The 17,427-nt window shown below is 40.2% G+C and overlaps 1 protein-coding gene across 3 annotated transcripts in view; it reads left to right on the top strand.

Moving 5' to 3' along the window:
• Nucleotides 1-15,802, top strand: part of LOC307093232 (membrane cofactor protein-like) — a 65,398-nt gene extending 49,596 nt beyond the window's left edge. For 2 of the 3 annotated variants that reach the window (XM_079761156.1, XM_079761157.1), the window contains exon 13: nt 15,198-15,802. The gene's annotated coding sequence lies outside the window, so the exon portion shown is untranslated. Of the gene's footprint in view, nt 1-9,007; nt 9,110-15,197 lie in introns of all 3 variants that reach the window. The other variant, XM_079761158.1, reaches the window with a different exon arrangement.
• The last annotated feature ends 1,625 nt before the right edge of the window (nt 15,803-17,427 follow it).

Here is a 17,427-nt window from a genome sequence, read left to right as displayed (position 1 = left end):
TTAAGCTATAAAAGACAGAAAAAATAAACCAAATGACAGGAACCTAAACAAGATAGTAGTTTATTTCTCTCTCAGGTTAAGAACCATGAGCTGTGTAGGTACCTCATATGGTGTCCCCACAATCCACAGAAACCTGGGATTTTTTCCACTTGAGATTCCATCTCATCTCCTGGTCTGAACTCCAGCCAGCAAAAGAAGAATGGAAGAGTGTAACAAACACCCATTCCATTAGAGACACTTTTCAGACACTCCACTTACATCCTTCTAGCAAGAAAGCAGTCAGATGGCTACACGGGCAGGAGAGGAAGCTGAGAAATGAAGCCTTTATTGAAGGTGGGCATGGGCCAGTTAAAAACACAGGATTCTGTAACTGATGAGGAAGAGGAAAGTGGATACTGGAGACACTTATAGTTTCTGCTACAGATGGTTAACTGTCCTGATCATGTATCTTAAGTAATCAAGAGGCAAAGTTCTTAGCTGGTCCAGAAACTATCCCACTGTTACATGGCATTGCATTAGACACCTTACCTTTCACTTAATCTAGGTTAGTCCTGCTGTACTTTGGAACACTTGACTAGCTTAGCAAGTATCCTTTGTGACATTTCTTGCAGTAACAGTACAGGGACATAATAAATAATAAATAAATTATAAACAATGATGAAATATTACAAATCCGTGGCCCACTTTGAATGGTTTTATGGCACTGTGGGTGAACTCCCACCTTTCACACTTAAAGTGCAAAGATGATTCACTGTTTTCTCTGAATTTTCAGGGTAAAGCCACCGTTCTTTCCTGTACTGAGTCTTCATGGTAAAGTCATTATTCTTTGCTTCAGTGAACACATACTTTATGAGGGCCCCATGTTTGAAAGTCTCTAACCTAGAGCTGTAGTGGGTACATATGTCATTAAGACCTCTTCCCTGCTAATCATGAAACATTTCATTTCCTTGATGAAAGTACACATGGATAACATGACTCTGTGAGATTCCCTATTCAAGTACAAAAATGTTCCATGATGAGTGGAATTATTGGGTTGAGTTGTGAGGGACTAGGAAAAAAGATGGATTAAAGAGATAAGAATTTGAGCTGCACCTTAGAAACAAAGGACTAATTTGCACATGTTAGTGGCATTTCTCCTTTGAAGTCGCCCATGTTTTAATCTTTCCTATAACTTACAACATCCTCTTGCTATTATTTTCTCGAGATAATGATTTTACATGAGGGGTGTTTCAGGAAATTTAAAATCAGCCCATAGTGAAATCTGTAATAGTGTATGGATAATCACTTTTAATCTAATCATGTGTCTTTGCATCAGTAATATCTTTGACATTATAATGACCAGTTATTGTTTCAGGCAGTTGTAGTAGTTGTTTATGATCTAGTACTCACAGTGGGATGCACTGTCTGTGGAAGGTAATAAAAGTATAGTAATTGCCAAGGAGTCTGACATTTACGTCTATATAATGATCAGCAGATTTCAGTAGAATAATCTAGGCGTTTAAGGAGGAAAAGCCTCCTCCCTTCATCCTTTTGTTCCTAACATTTGCTCAGTGTGCTTCTGTGAGCCTCTTTCTGGCCATTACAAATGTAGTGGCAAGAAGGACGGGGGCAGGTCTCTGTAGATGTTCTCTGCTTTGCTCACCCAGGTGGAGAGTTGTTTTTCCTGGTGACTCACTGATGAGATAAGTGGGATGTCACAGGGATGTCTGAGATGGGGTTTGAGTTTAGGGCACAGGGAGGGGCCCAGCTCTGTGTTCAGCGACTTCTATAGGTGACACGGCCATGATGTCTGTAGGACCACTGAGTTACCATCTCTGATGGCTTTGCCCATCACAGGATACAGTGATTCTTTTTAAAAAATTATACTTTATTGATTTTTTTTTCTAAATATATTTTATTGATTTTTTACAGAGAGGAAGGGAGAGAGAGAGTTAGAAACATCGATCAGCTGCCTCCTGCACACCCCCTACTGGGGATGTGCCCACAACCAAGGTACATGCCCTTGACCGGAATCGAACCTGGGACCCTTGAGTCCGAAGACCAACGCTCTATCCACTGAGCCAAACTGCTTAGGGCAGATACAGTGATTCTTTAGAATAATTTGGCAACCAGTTCCTGTCAGCTACTGAATTCTAGTCTCTAATGAACAGAGACTCTTAGCTAGGCCTCAACCTCATAACCAAACAGTATTGAGACTGAAGTGAGAAAGCTGAGTGTCAGTGAAGTTAGATAGTGTGCCCCACTGGTGGAAGCTGCCAGTGCGGAAGAATTGAGGCTCTGCCTTGGACCTGAAAATAATATTTTCAGCCCTGCCTGGGCAGCTCAGTTAATTGGAGTGTGGTCCCATACACAAAAAGGTTGCAAGTTCGATTCCCTGTGAGTGCACATACCTGGGTTGCCGGTTTCATCCCTGGTTGGGGAGCGTGTGGGAAGCAACAGATTAATGTTTCTCTCTCGCATTGATATTCCTCTCTCTAAAATCAATGGAAACATATCCTTGGGTGAAGATTAAAAAATACTGTTTAAAAATACTTTTTAATAAGTCTCTTATAAACACCATTTACTTTTTAAAAAATCCTCACTGGAGGATATGTTTTATGGATTTGAGAGAGAGAGAGAGAGAGAGAGAGAGAGAGAGAGAGAGAGAGAGATATCAATGTAAGGAACATTGGGTATTGAACAGGCAACCTATGTATGTGCCCTAACCAGGAATCGATCCCACAGACTTTTTGGTGCATGGAACAATGCTCCAGGCAACTTAGCTACACAGGCCAGGGCAATGCCATTTACTTTATAAACTTGTAAACATTTTGCAAGGATTAAGATCTAAAATAAAGAGACATTTTAACTGAGAAGAGAATATATGCAGCTTTTGTATTCAATTTAATTAGAACAAAATACAGATAACAGCCAATGAGATCCATGTTATAAGCTTGATGAGCAAATTGTATCCCCCTGAAAAACCATTTACCACTTTAAGTGAGCAATTTCCTATAGCACAGTCTAAACAAATGTATCTTCCTACAACAAGCTGTACAGCGATTGACGTTTTAATATTTCTCAGAGGATATCAGCACAAACTTTAAAAACAGAACGTCACAGCAGAGCTTATGAACCATCTAGTCAGGACACAATTTCATGATAAAATAATTAGTAGAGATGTCAATTGAAGTTAATTCTTCATCCTTCCTAACTAATGTTCTCTGTGTGTTTGGCTTGACATGTCAATACACTTCGCCTTTCTTCATCCCCCAAACGAAAATGGACATTGCCTGCTGACTTACATGAGCAAATGTCCTGTGTCAATAACCTTTTCCCCTTACATTTTTTACTTAGTACCACTGAAACGTAGGAGTTCTTTTTTTTTTTTTTTTTAAGTTTAAGGCTTCTAAAAATTAAGACTGGATTCAAGTAGTTGGGGCTTCTAATTTTCTTTTTCTGTACCAGTCTCCAGTGGAAACCACCCAGGACAAATGAGATAGTAAGATGACCTCCCTTCTCCTCCCTTCCAACTACTTCATTCCTCACCTCTATGCCTCTTCCTGGTTAATGAACCGGAGGATCCAATTCCCAAGTCTGACCGTTGATTTATTTCAATTACGTAAATTAAGATAATTTCCTCCTATTAGTCATCCTCGGGTATAAAAATGATTGAATAATTGTTCCATAAAAATTATTTATTTACAAGTGATTATGACACAGCCATTCTCTCTCTGACCAGTGGCAACCTGGGATGTGTCAGGGTAAAGATCGTGGCCCTCTTTAACCTGAAAGGTCAGGGAGCAAAGCTCCGAAACAGCTGTCACCTCCCATAAAACCTACTCTGTGTGTGTAATCCAGGAAGATTTCAACACATTTCTAAACTCTTGCTTTTGACCTGCTTCACTTTAACAAAATGCCACTTACTTTCTTGTTAGAAATCATGATACCTACGATTAGGGGGAAGAGGTATTAAGCTTCAATTATCAGAATGCAGAAGTCCCTTCTCTTGGAGGCAATTGGGCTGATTAATCATCCTGCCATAGGTCCAGGCTGATAAGCTGAGAGGTGGGGCTACGTTGGGAGGATTGATTATTATTATCTGGGGTTCAAGCTTTCCTGGAAGGGAAGGGCATAAAGGGGCTCACAGTAAAGAAGAAGGAAGCCCGGTGAGAGACACAGCATAGGAATGGAGAGGACCTCCGTAGTTGTCTAGCCAGAAGAAGAGTTTATTTCAGAGCCAACGAAAACCAGACAGGGATGGAATAGTATAGAACAAGATGGCCTGCTTTGTGGGAGACACAGGATCCCACCAGGCCTGGAAGAGAAGGGTGCAGGGTGAAGTCTACCTCTGACACAGGAGACAGTTCAGAAACCACCCAGGATTCGTTTGGTGGTGGTGTTTAGCACACTCAGTGCGTTGAGTGAAGATTTCCCGAGCACCGCTCTGAGCAGGAAAGGCCTAAGGCTTGTTCTGTATCAGTGAAGTCCGGCAAAATCTCTGCCTTTTATGGACTTTGCACTCCAGTGGAGGGAGAGAGACTGTAAACAAGACACTAAATCATTTCTATTAAAGGGGATAAAGGTGGCTCTCTGTGCTTCCTGGACTTGAAAGTCTGTTTCTTTCACCAGGTGGGGGAAGTTTTCTGTCATTATTTCTTCAAATAGGTTTTCAATATCTTGCTCTGTTTGTTCGCTTCTGGCACCCCCACGATGCACAGGTTGGTATGCTTGAAGTTGTCCCAGAGCTCCTTACACTATCTTTTATTTTTGGATTCTGTTTACTTTTTGCTCTTCTGGTTGGGTGTTTTTTGCTTCCTCGTATTCCAAATCGCTGATTTGTTTCTCAGCATCCTCTACTATTCTGTTGATTCCCTATAAATTATTCTTCATTTCCATTATTATGTCCTTCCTTTCTGAATGGTCCTTTTTCTTGTCTTTGATACAAGTCCAGGAAGTGGAGAGAGTCCCAAACAAGATGAACCAAAAGAGGCCTACACCAAGACACATCATAATGAAAATTCCAAAGATTAAATACAAAATGAGAATCTTAAAAGCAGCAAGAGAAAAGCAGTCAATTACCTACAAGAGAGCGCCCATATAACTGTCAGCTGAACAGAAACTTTGCAGACCAGAAGGGAGTAGCAAGAAATATCCAAAGTGATAAATAGCAAGGACCTATAACCAAGATTACTCTTCCCAGCTATCATTTAGAATTGAAGGTCAGATCAAGAGCTTCACAGACCAGAAAAAGCTAATGGAGTTCATCACCACCAAACCAACATTACATGAAATATTGAAGGGTATACTAGTATTTAAAGAAAAAGGAGGAGGAGAAGGGGAAGGAGGAGGAGGAGGAGAAGAAGAAGAAATAAAAAATATGAACAATAAAATGGAAATATATATCCATCAACAATTGAATCAAAATAAATGAATAAGGAATCTAATGAACAAAATAAACTGATGAATAAAATAGAACCAGAAGCATGGAAACATGGAACAGACTGATGAATCTCAGAGGGAAGGGGCGAAGAGATGGGTGGGAAGAGATTAACCAAAGAAAATATATGCATATATGCATTACCTATGGACAAAAGGGTGGTGAAGACCTGGGGTAGAGTGGGAACCAAGTGGAGGGGGACAATGGGGGTGTGGGAGGGACATTGTAATACTCTCAACAATAAAGATTTTAAAAAAATATTCACACACCCCCCCCCCACCACCACCACCAAAAACAGTGGGATAAAGGCAATGGACAAATAGGGGAGAGTAAGAGAGATCAGGAGCACAGGCATAGGAGAGATGGCATTTTAATATGATGGTTAGAGGCAGCCTCATTGAGTAGTATTCTAAAATGAGATCATAACTGTGTGTGTATTCTTTCTGCTTTTGTCTCATTTTAATTTGTTAGTAAATGCTCAAACCGCTTATGTTTTTTTAAATAGATAAGTTTTGTATGCTTTGTTTAGAGAAGGGTGTGAGAATGAAGTGGTCAGAAAAAATATGAGTAAATGGGCTGAAGTAGTGCATAGAGAGTCCACATCAAAAAGCAGTGTTGTGACAATTAGTGGTATCTTCCAAGAATTGTGCTGTGATCCATACAACCGCCTCTCTTCTCCATCAGGGAATTCTGCTACAACTCTCTACCAAGTGAAATAGTACACCTTTAACCTGTTCTAAACTTACCTCAGGGTTTCAGGATGCTCATTGTTTTGATAGACTAACAGTGAACTTGGTGAGCAAATCTGTCTTAATCTCATACCACATTTTTGATGACTTTGTATATCTCCTCAATTGTCAGCCTTCCCACATTCACACGTCTAATTACTCTGTGTATTTGCTCCCTTGCCCCAGCATTGGGCTTTCCCACATTCTATTTAATTATCTCTGTCTTCTTGGTTCCCACTACACTCTTCACCATCCACCCTGACAGGTCCTTGTGGGCAGAGACCAAGTATAGTCACACAAAAACAATTTTTATTTAATGATTTTTTAACTCCAGTTGTACAGTAGTCAAGATAAATAATAAGAATAGCAACAGCGAATAGATTTGTTTACAAAATGCTTTACTATTTATTGTCTATTTTGGTCCTCAAAGCAACTCTGAGAGGTAGGAAGGCCCAATAGTGTTGTTATCCCAAAGCACAGAAGACTGAGGTTCAGAGCCATTCAGCTACTGACTTAAAATCATACTAGTAGGAAGTTGTAAGAGTTAGGGTTTTACTCCCAATTATCTGACTCAAAATCTCAGCTATTCCATTGATAATTTTAGCCCATTTCTGAAGCTGATTCTGCATCATTGAAATTCAGTGTCCAGAACTGTGTATAGCACAAAACTGAATTATTTCCTTTTCCCCCTCATATTCCCCACACCCCCCACCTCTATTTTGTTGAATTTGTTTTAGCTACGTGGGCATCTTGAGCCAATATCCTTCTGTAGAAGAGTATATGATGTCTCCTTGTATACTCTATTCTGAGTTATTAGCCTATGGGGAAATTATAATATTTCTGTAAGGACCTCTGTCCATACTAAGGCTTAATGAAAACTTCCCTCTCAGTTCACACAGACTTGCAAGTTCTTTCTGTGGTTTAACATCACTGGCTTGACATTTTCCTGATGAAAAAAAATACTTCTATCTGCACATTTGATATTTCACCGGTATTTACTATATCAATAATTTGTGACAAATGTTAAACAAGATAAGTCATGTGCCAATATTTGAGGAATAATACTGTTAGACTATTCCATTCAGAGCCTATTTGTCCTTGCCTCTTACTTCTGCCTCTTATGCATTCCCATTTATCTACAAAACAGTCTTCTTGTGCATAGTCAGATAAAGCTTTCAAGTTTTCCTTGGTATGAAGCTTAGAGTGACAAATCTATCAAGGCCAAATCTGTAAAACCTCCTTGCATTACCCTGTATTCACATTAACCACCATTATTAACTAACTGGGTAGCCATTCAGTCAATATATACTCCCTGAGGTTCTATTCTCTCACACCCCATGTAACACGCATCATCCAAGATGACTTTCAGGCCATTACTCATATAACCACGTAGTCATTGTTCCTAGGAGGCCCATCCCACAGAGCTGTACAACTCACGACTCCTTCATACACGCATCTCAAGTTTGCCCTTCCTCATCCTGTGACAAATTTGGCTCCTGAATCACAGTCTTCTTCTTTGTCTCAAGTGAAGTCCTCATTTACTTCCCACGAGAGGGTAAAGACTGGGTAATGAGGAAGCAATAGAATGTGGTAGAGTGATTTACATTTTGGGTTTCCATTCTTAAATCCCTAATACCAATGCATAGAAACCGAAAGGTACTGGTATTACATTTATCATTTCATTTGTGTAAAATGAAGTGCTCATTAATCCCCAAAGGGGCAGTGTAGCATATCACATGAGACCATGGGCTTTGCAGTCACTAAGACCTGTGTTCACACTCACTTAAGCTTTTAATACCCTGGTTAAGATGCTTAATCTCTCTAAAGTTAATTTTCCTTGCCTGAAAAATAGGGATAATAATAGCTTCAGCCTCACTTAACAGAGTGTCTCACTTGTGATGAAAATAAAAAAAAATGTTAGCTATTTACACATGCCTGTTATTATTAACATTTAAAAGAGATTAAATACTTCTTTTAACTGTCCGTTCTCATATACCTTTATGAAACCTACTGTGCTCTCTTAACTGTGGGTACTAATTGTACAGAAACAGAATTTATATCTTCACTATAGCGGGGAAGGAAGCCTTGTGTAAGATTGCAGAACAAAGTGATTTACATTGTGAAGCTCAAATGTCACAGTCTTGTAATGTGCCGCATCCAGCTCGGGCAGGTTCGGTGAGCCTGAGGTGGGGCGGTGAGGGATTAAAGAAAAGACAGACAAGAGAATATAGCTGAGGCTTGGTGGATCTCCCGTGCCTGGATGAGGACACGGAAAAACCAAACCTTAAAGCTGAGGCTTTATTTTTATAGGCAGATCAAAACAAGGGGAGTGGTCAACATGTTTACAATGTTCTTGTGAGTTTCACCTTGTTTTGGCAGCACTTGCTGGCCTCCCACAGCCCATTAGCTACCTAGGAAGGAACTAGGTAGGGCTATAAGGTTAAGCTTAATTAAACTAAGAGGGCTCTGCCCTCCACGCTGGGGGACTTGTTTGTGGCCTTGCCACAGGTCAATTCCAGGCTTGACCCGATAGCCGCTCCCTACATTGTAACAACATTTACTCATCAAAATTAGTTTGAAAACAGGGAAATGTGTTGTTCTAAGGCATGGGCACTTGTCTATAAGCAGGTTCGAGTTCCAACACCACATATAGGATGGTTTTAGTATTATTTCCTAATCCAAGCCTTTACTTCTTAACCTTGAAAAGTATAATTTGATTTTTTTTAGATATCTTTACAAATATTTCAGAAACATAAAGCAAATTATGCCCTGAATTTCAAAATGAACACGGATTCATTTCTTTCCAAACTAAAATGTGTATAATTATTTTTCCCATCTCTTTCTCCCTGCCAATTAGCAGTAATGCAGATGCAAAAAACTTAAAGAAGTGAATATCCATTCACATCCCAAGAAGGCCCTGTGATCATGCGTAAAGTCTGCAAACAAATCAGGAACCTAGCAGGTACCTAACACACAAATTGAACTCAAAAGCTTTTCAACAACTCAAGTATCGAAATGGAAACAGGATTTAAATATGCTATTGCACCAGGCGGATGGATCACTGACTCCAAAGATGTTAGGAAGTCCTTCAGGAGCTGGAAACGCCGTTGCTGGTGATGTCTTCTTTTCTTGGATAATTGTGGTTTCCAGTGATTTGGGGTGAGGACTCCGTCAGTGCTGTGCACAGGCACTGTTTTTCATAGCATTCCTATATTTTTGTGCGTTTATGCTAAGAACCTTTGAGAAGTAGCAAGCTTTTCTTTTCCTCGTGGAACCCAAGCATCTGCCACGTGGGTGGGCCTCCAAGCCCTCCAGCTCCCCTTTAAGGTGCAGGATCAATCCTTTAAGGATCCCGTGGAGACGTTCCCTTTTCACTTTCCCCTGCTTTCCCACTCTATCTGAATTGTGTCCCTCACCTGAACTCCCGTGGCTGCTCTCTCCTTTCTGTCTTCTTCCATTTGGGCTTGTTGCTGTGTCTTATCCCTTCATTCCCCCTACTCAAGCAGCCCTCCCCCAAGCTGTTGTTTAGTAAATTTTCAGCTGCTTGCTCAAGGTTTGGAGTAAAAAAGAAGAATACACTACAGTCCAAAGTGGCACGCAATAGAGAAGGGAATATTAAAAATCACTGAGCTAAAAAGTAACTGTTTTTGTAAATAAAGTTTTACTGGAACAGAGGAGCCACACCCCTTCATTTACCTGTTGCCTGTGGCTGCGTACACACTACAACAGCAGAATTAAATAGAAGAACCGAGATCCAGAGGCTTCAAGGCACACACAACCAAAATATTCTCATCTTTCTTAATCGCACAGAGAGCATTTCACTCGGTCCTTCCTCACTCTGGCTATGCCTCGGAGTCCTAACATTTCCTGTCCATAGGATCCGGAGGCCATTTTCAGAAACAGCAGCACCAGAAGTCTTACAAAGGGAGGGATTCAGCCCCTCCTGGAGAAAGCAGAATTGTTAAAAACGCCTCATTTTTTGGTAAATTTTCCTTCTTTCTGTTCTACCTCTTTCCATATCAATGCGCACCTGGCATGTGAGATTTACATTGAGCAGAGGACAGTGCAAGTGGCCACATGAAAAGGGAGGGGATGGGAGAGGCATTTCTAGTTAACTAAGACATAGCCAATTCCTTTTTCTCTAAACCAACCAACCAGTCAAAAAAATAGAAATGAATTTGCAAAGCCCTATGTTTATTATTTGGTTTATACTCACTTTGCTTTTGTCCAAGAGCTTGTTTTTCATGGCTGTTTATGGAAGCAAACAAAATGTGTGTTGAGTTTTTAAAATTCAGAATTGGTAATTAACTTTTTGAAGATTTAATAATCATTGACCTTGATCCTTCTCAAATAGGACCAAGGCATTTACGTATGCCTGGGGAATGTGTGGCTAGCATACCAAGGAGACACGGAAGTCATGAGGGAAAATGGCATAGGGAAATACTTTTTTCCTAATGTTTTTCCAATAGTTTGAAGGAAAAATAACATTACTTCTATATTAACACAAATGCATTATAAGGGAGAAGAAGGCAAATAATGTAGGAGATTTTAAGATAAAATAAGGCACAAAGTGTTGTGTATACCGGATGCTTTCAGTTAGCCTCCAACGCTCTTGGGGTGATGCATTTGTTTTCCTCTTTTATCAGGGTACTTGGATGGAAAAGTTGTGCAAAACTGAGCCATAGCCAGCTATGCTGCCACCAAATATAAGAGACTATATAACCAGACTGTGAGGGCAACATTTGTCTTTAAAAGATTTTATTTAAAAATATTCCAGCTGAAACCGGTTCGGCTCAGTGGATAGAGCGTCGGCCTGGGGACTGAAGGGTCCCGGGTTCGATTCCGGTCAAGGGCATGTGCCCTGGTTGCGGGCACATCCCCAGTGGGGGGTGTGCAGGAGGCAGGTGATCGATGTTTCTCTCTCAACGATGTTTCTCTCTCTCCCTCTCCCTTCCTCTCTGTAAAATATCAATAAAATATAATTTAAAAAATAAATAAATAAAAATATTCCAGAAGAAACTTAAAATATCATTTGATTTATCCTATTCCTGCCAGGTTACCTGCCTAAAACACATTGCCACCTTTCTTCTGACCTAAGTTACATGAACCCAGCTCAGGATTCACTGACCCAAGAAGCTCTCACAAATTCCCAAATAACTCCAGTCCAAAGTGACGTCTCTCTTTGGGACTCGCAGAACTCCCTGTCTATTCCAATTTTTAAATAAACGATTTTCTTTTAAAGTAATCTGTGCTTATTATTGAAAACATGGAAAATGCATAAAGAATAAAAAACATAAAGAATATAAAAAAACATAAAGAATATAAAAATTACCTATAATAGCCTCCACCCACTGGTTAGTATTTTTTAAGCTTCTTTATATTTTACATTTACAGGATCTCACCTTGGGATTATGTTCACTGTATAATATTGCATCTGTATTTTTTATCCTCGCCAAATGACAATCATTTCCTCCTCATTAAAAACTGTATATAAACACATCCCATTGTACTTGACATTTCATTTGTTTTTTGCCTATTAACTCTATGGCATTCATTTACTTGATCATTCGTTCATTCTTCAATGACTAGTCACTTATAAAATACCATAAATTGTGCTTATGTGTTTTCTTTCCCATGCTAAATTAACTCAAGAGTAAAGACCACTTTTTAAAGTTACCCAAATTTCTGAGTATAGACTTAATCAAATGAGGAATATTTGGGAAATATTTGAGAATGCATTTATCAAAATTTAATTTTATTGTCAACTTTTTGAACACATTCTTTTACATCAATCTGAATCTCAAATTTCATACATCGATGGTTGGCCACCTTTTAATAAAAAGGTAGGAATGACTTAATGACTTTATCTCAGAGTGCTCTTTTAATAGTGGAGTTTTGACCTCTACAGGAGACAGTTAATGATTTGTGGCAATATCTCAGAGACAAGGTGTGACTTAGAGTCTGTACCAGGCTGAACACCTGTGAGCTCAGGACAGGTATAGGAGTAGTGGGGGTGATCCTGGTTAAAAAGGCACACTCCAAAGACAGGTGTTGAAGGACATGAGAATGCTCCACGATGGTGTATGTTAACAGATGATGTGGGGATAATTTACGAGCTAGAAAGAGGGATCAGGTGGCAGTAATTGCTTGGGGTATCAGGTGAACTGATGGGCCTCATCAGGGTCTGTCCCTTGGTGGAAGGACAGTGTTCCCGGCCTTAAGAAAGAGGAGAGGCTTCATCCTGGCCAAGGAAGCATTTGGACACCCTAGACTATGTAATACCTCCTTTCAGTCTTGACTGTTAACTGCAGGAGGACATGCCTCCTCCAAACTACTGGGTCCTGGGTACTTCCCATGCCACAGCCATGGTTCAGAAATAGGGCTGAAGGAAAGAATCCGTGTGTTACAATGGACCTGTAGGTTTCCTGGAATAGGGCTCTTTTTATTCATTTGCTCACCTCTGAGAACACTTTTGGCAAAAGAAGCAACGAGGAAAGGTCAGTTAATAATTAATCTCTCTTATCTACTTAGTTAATGCCATACTGTCGTGTGCCCTACATAGCTACCACAACAGAGGGCAATAAACCCCCACATTAATCTGAACTTATAACTTCTGTGTAACGCTAGCAGTGATGGTCAACATATACATTCTGGGTGGTTCAATTGTCGACCATGCTGCCATCTAAATAAAAATTCCTGTTACTTCAGTGTCCTTCCTTGACAAAAAGAAATATGAAGCATGAGAATACCTCGAATTAAAATGCTCGTCGGAAAGGAGCCGATTCATTTCAACAGAATAAAATCTGAGACTCAAAATTAGTTTCTTTTTATTTTTTTATTGATTCCAAAGAGGAAAGGAGAGAGCTAGAGAGATAGAAACATCAATGATGAGAGAGAATCATTGATTGGCTGCCTCCTGCACATCCCCTACTGGGGGGGATGGAGCCCACAACCTGGGCATGTGCCCTTGGCCAGAATCGAACCTGGGACCCTTTAGTCCACAGGCCAACACTCTATCCACTGAGCCAAACTGACTAGGGCATGAGACTCAAAATCCTTGAAGTGACTTCACAGAGCTGCCAACATGTGCAGGTGTTGTGGGGTCGAACCCTGGAGTCAAAAATAAGACCACCAGAGGCTGCTGACTGATTTTAAAAAAGCAGGCAAGGATTTATTGAACTGGCCAGGATGGCCGCGAGAGCACCACACAGGTGGAGTCCACACGACCGCGCTGTCCCAGGTGTAGGCAGTCCTTTTAAAGGTCCAAACCACAAGAATTTTCCTTTGTTCTAAATTCTAAAGTCTGGGAACAGCCTGCAGGGGGGTTCCCAGCCCCTGCTGGACATTATTGGAATGTGGCCCTATCTTGGGAAAGCAGGTTTTTACAGAACAGAACCAAGCGGAGTCAGTAATCTCTAAGGTTATCTACAGTTTCTACTCCTGGAGCTACTGAGTCAATGGGAATCAATCTCCTGTGATTCTGGTCCACAGGCACAGGAAAATTACCTCTGTGTCTCCAGGTCTCAGTCTGGAAGCTGAGGTAACCACCCTATTGTCCAAGCAAGCAAGTGTGTATAGAAGCCAGAATAGCAGGGTTAAAATTCAAACAGCAGTTTTTACCTAAGTATGGTTGCTACCATACTTCACAGGCAAAGATGCTAAAGCTCTCCCAATTCCTAAGGAAGCTCCCTCTTCAGTCAGCGTCTGGATGCTGTCACTCCATCTTCTTTGTGCTGAAATGAACACACTGTCTAGTCAGGGGAAAGACTGCACTGAGGACATAACTAGTCTCCGTTACTAAAGGAAGAAAGTGTTGCCTAAGAATTCTGTTCCATGTTTGTCATTTTCCTATTTTCAAATGTGTGTAATATGGAATTGGGCTCATTAAGGAGAATTTGGAAAATGCAGGAGTAAGATATGAACCGCGGGGGCTGGGCCAGTTGCTGCCAAAAGCTCTTTCTAGAGCTAGAATTCGAACTCTTGTTTGCCTTTGTGTGCACTTGTGAGACGTAAGTTCATTTAAGACTGTGAAGCTTACAGTAAATGAGACAGTCTGTCTGCGCCATTATAATGAGAAAGGAATAAAAGGTTTTATCTTTGCAAACCTACTTATGGAATATGCTTTGTAATATGTTTACCGTTTCAAGCTATCCACAGCCAACAGGAAACAAAATGAAAATACATCCCTTCTGAGAAATGCCCTCCTTTCTGTGTTTGACTGGCTTCAGAATAGCTGCTGTGGGTGTGGCCTACCACAGTAATGCCCTTCTGGTAACGGCTATTGACTGGCAGGTTTTACCAGGTGCAAATAGAGGTGGTATCCCTCCCAGGGCCAACATCAAAAAAGATGGTTTTCTTCCGGGTAGCCACTCTCTTTCAGCTTTCCACAAACACCTACTGTGTAATTCACCAGGACAGTAGGAGGCCTTTTCTGAGAGCATTCACAGATGCATTTATGCTGCTACCCCACCTCTGAAAAGCATCATGTAAATATATTAAGGTAGGCGGCAAAGAATCATCTAACATTGTTTTCTTGTAAAGAAGTTGGCCTCTGTTTAATGACATCCACACACATCCTTACCTCCATTCATAAAGCCTTAAAGGAGATCTACCACACAGCTCAAAACCTGGTCTAGGAACATGCATAGTTTCCATTCTCTCCTCGTTTTCTTTTGGCAGTTTGACAACATCTTGAGGGAAAACTGGAGGAGCCACTAGTGTTTACGCCTCTACTTGACTCTCTTGGGTCAGTACTCTCCTGTGAATTCCATCACAAGTGATCTCAAGACTAAGGGGTGGGCGTTAGCTCCACCTCAAGGATTGGCTTCCTTGCCTGATTTAGGAGGGTTTTCTGTGCAGACAGTTGTAGTTCATTCCTTTTAGAGTCAAATCCAGCTTTGTTCTCTGTGTCTAATTATTATTACAATGAAAATCTCTCAGACAGCTCCCATGCTCACGGAGAATGGACAGAAAGATGTTAAATCATTTGACAGCAGCACCTGTTTATTTCATTTAGTAAGTAATACGTATTTATTATGTCCCTACTACAGGCCTGGAACTATCTGAGCCCTTGAGAAAAAGCAAGAAAACTCTATCCCTCCTCCATGGAGCTTGTCCAGAAAAACAAGGAACAAGGTTCAGAACATATCAGTTGGAGCCTCAGGTGAGTCAACTCCAAATGCGTTAAAGAAACCAACAAGGATACCATTTATGATGCTAAGAATGGTTGGATGCCTTGGCCGGGTTTTCTCAGTGGTTAGAATGTCGGCCGTTGGACCAAAGGGTAGTGGGTGGGATTCCAATGACGGGTACCTTGGTTGCAGGTTCCTCAGCCCTTGTAGGGGCACGTGCAGGAAGCAACCAATTGACCTGTCTCTCTCAGGTCAATGTTTCTCTGTCTCTCCCCTGCTTCCTCTCTCTTCCTCCCACTTTCTCTAGAAATCGATGGAAAAAATATCCTTGGGTGAGGATTTTAAAAAATGGTTTGATGATTCCGAGGTACAGAAATTTCACTGATAGGAAGAAAGTTCAAGTAAATCCCAATCGTTAAATCTAATCTAGTACCTATAACTAGGAAACCAAACACTAGTTATATATTTTTCCCTGTTAAATCTTCTCATGAAAACACACACACACACACACACACACACACACACACACACACACACACACAAAGTACACCTTACTTCCAAGCCTAGAAATAAATGGGAAAGTTTTTCCCCCCAGCTGTACAGAGATATAATTGACTTGTAACATAGTGTACAGATAGATGATTGTAGAGAATAGATTCTCTGTTTGCACAAGTGCCAACATTGAGCCACAGAACATTTCTGTTATATCACACCTTTACCACTGTAATAATGAAGACAGAGTCTACTCCCCCCTCATTGAGTTTCCTATTTGTTGCCTTACTTATACCTCCTTCAATTTAAGTGTCATCATGGAGTGTCTACACTTAATAATCCAAGATCCTAAGGCCTTTATTTTATACATCACCTCCACACATACTGTTTTACAGCTCTGCTAACAATCCAAACATTGTGTTGGTCTGAGAGGAAGAGGAAATTCCATGATTTGTTGAACCCTGAAAGTCGTTAGTACATCTCAGATGCTGAACTGTTTAAATATATATACAGTTTTATCATTCCAGGAGATGTGTTTGAGGTTTGTATTGAGAGCTTCCATTTCCTCATCATCCTCTCATTCCTTAACCTTCTGTGATAGTTTCTATCACCATTCTATGAACAAAGTGGATGTTGATATATAAGGTGGGTTATTAAAAATTTTTTTCTTTTCCTGATTCCAAACATAACCTGAGTCAATATAGAAAAAAACTGAAAAGCACAAAAAATGAATATGCACAATCCTGTCAACTGTTAGTTTTTTTTTTGGGGGGGGGGTATATTTCCATCTAATCTCTCCTCATGCGTATCAATAAACTACTTTTGTTTAATAAAAGGAATACCAAAAGGCACATACTGATTTGCAGTCTGCTTTTTTTCTACTAAAGAATAGAGGATAGTTTTTCACATTAATATATATATTTTTTACACTGCTTACTGCATAGAATTCCATCCCATTAGCCATCTGGCAAAAATTCCTTATACTTTCACTAGACACTTAAGAGCTTATATTTTTTTCCAAAATTATACATTTTGGCTCACAGGTCTGATGGTCTCTGTGGGATGAACTCTAAATGTAACTATTTGCTTTAAAAGTCAAGTCCATTTAAAAACTTAAAAAACACACAAAAATTATGTTTTGTGGGTCCTGGTCCCCCCCAATGTTTACTCACATTGTTGGACATTTTTATCCTTTGCAACTAATAGAACGAAAACGTCAATTCTTTTGTTTGTTCTTTTAATATTGGTCATATTCCCGGTTTTTGTTTAATGAATACAGGTTTACTCACAATTCTACAAATAAATCTTGCTCATTCTTATATTAATAGCATTGAGAGACTGTTTCATCAGAAAAATTCTCCGTATTATTAATTCCTATATATCCGAACACTAAGGGTATTCAATCACTTCCAAGAATTTGCCATGAATACATCCTTGTCCTTAACTTTTTCATTCATGTATATTTCCTCTTCAATAAACCAGTTACTTGACCAAGAGCAAGGGCCCCCTATGTGTATGGCCAGGTATTAATTTACCTTCCCAGGGGTTCTCTCCGGGGAGTAAGGGGCAGAGTCATTTACAAACATTAGGGGTTGGGAACGCGGTGGCCAAACCCTCTTGGGGATTTTGAAATCCAGCAGGCATTGAGAGGATTCAG

Source organism: Cnephaeus nilssonii (assembly GCF_951640355.1).
Source record: "Cnephaeus nilssonii genome assembly, chromosome: 21".
NCBI lineage: Eukaryota > Metazoa > Chordata > Mammalia > Chiroptera > Vespertilionidae > Cnephaeus > Cnephaeus nilssonii.
Note: the sequence above shows the minus strand (reverse complement) of the source record. Positions and strands in the feature narration are given on the sequence as shown.